Raw genomic sequence first — 1,842 nt, 5'->3', positions numbered from 1 at the left:
ACTAAGGCTCCGCAGCCCACAGGGCTGCAGCGGCCGGGTGTGCGCACGCTCAGTGGGGCCTTTGAGCCCGCATCCGCCAATAGTCAACATGGGACGCCCTCCCGCAGGCCGGACGGGAAGCAACGGGGCCGCAGCGCAGGCGCAGAAGGAAAATGGCCGCTCCGGTGACGTCACTGCTCTGACGCAATGGCCGCGCCTACCGCTTCTCCTCCCTTCTAGGGCTGCAGTGTAGAACAGGTGATTATGATCTACAGAGACCGTCATTCCTAAAACTCCAAAGACCGGTTTCCTTATTGCGGGAGGGGAAATGCCCAGTTAAGGAAAACGCTAGCAGGCGGAAATTTGATGTCTTGAACCTGGAGGGCAGCATCAGGTTTGCAGGTGTAATTGAATAGGAAGTCGAGGTGCGTGGCAGAATTGTTCTGCGTGCACAAAGGCTGAGAGTAGGGAAAAGTCACTGGCTCCATCCAGTGGCCAAGGCTGGGAGTTTACAGTCTAGCGTTTGAAGGACGGTGTGCAGACAAACAAGCTGCTGAAGAATAAATAAACGGCGACCTAGTACATAAACACACACCTGGATGAAGGGGATGTGTTATGTAGTAGCTGGGAGGCTGTTTTCTCAGGATGGGCAGGGACGATCTCCTGTTGTCGGAGGTGACAGTTACGCTGATCAAAGGAGCCAGCCACACAAATATCTGAATCAAAGAGATTTGTGGTGGAAGGTGAGGCTGTTGCAAAGGCCCTGCCTGAAGTAGGACTGGTTTGGCATACTTGGCATACTGGAGGAACAGAAACAATGTCAGTGTGTTGGGAATGTAGGAATTGTGGGCAAGGGAGAAGCGAATGGGTGGCAGATACCCTAGGGCCTCCCTTGCCAGAGACAGAGCTCCTATTTCCTTCTGGACATAATGGGATGCCATTAAGGGGAGGGGAGTCAGATTTTTAAAAGTCCAGTCTGAAGCAATCTAGCATTATATATTAACTTTTTAAATACATGTATATTTGACTCTCTTTTTTTTATTGCCTGTCTTGCACCACTAGAATATGAGCTCCACAGGAATTTACTTAAGCACCTCCTGTATGCCTGGTAGTGTTCCAGACATTGGGAATATAGCAGGGAAGAAAACAGAACCAACCAACCAAATAAAATGATAGAAACAGCTATGTAATCTAGGGCAGGACTTAACTCCTCTGGGCTTAATTTCCTCATCTAGAAAATGAGGATAATGACAGCACTTACCTATAGGACTGTGGTGACAAATGAACTGTTAATTGTAAACAGTTTAGAACAATCCCTGGCACATAGCAAGTGCTAATATATAAGTGATGATGATGATATTGATGATTAAGATAAAATTAGACATGTGTCTGTATAAAACTTTTACTAATAAGAAGGAAAATATAAAAAGATGACCTGCAGGCTGCTTTGTGGATAACAGATTTCAGAGGGCAAGGATGAAAACAGGAAGAATAGTGAGGAGGCTTCTGCCAACGGGCCCAGTAAGTGATAATGGAGGCTCAGACCTAGCTCAGTATCTCCTGTGTGCCAGCCACTGTGTGAAGCACATATGACCTGCCTCAGACACTTCCCATTTTCTGTGAACAATCCTGTGGGCCTCCCTCTTGTCAGGTGAGAAAACTGAGTCCCAGAGATACTAAGTAACTTGCCCAAGGTCACACAAGTTCCCAAGATCAGATCTTTAAATTCTAGCCAATAATACTTTGTTTATTTGGTATACCACAGAACTTCTGGAAAGTATCTGAGGGTCCTTATTCCAGAACCATTAAAAACAAGGCAACGAATTTTTTTTTGGCAAGGAATACATGTGGAGCTTCCTACCA

The sequence above is a fragment of the Moschus berezovskii genome, chromosome X (assembly GCF_049115385.1).
Source record: "Moschus berezovskii isolate FMDL1 chromosome X, NW_MosBer_1.0, whole genome shotgun sequence".
NCBI classification, from domain to species: Eukaryota; Metazoa; Chordata; class Mammalia; order Artiodactyla; family Moschidae; genus Moschus; species Moschus berezovskii.
Note: the sequence above shows the minus strand (reverse complement) of the source record.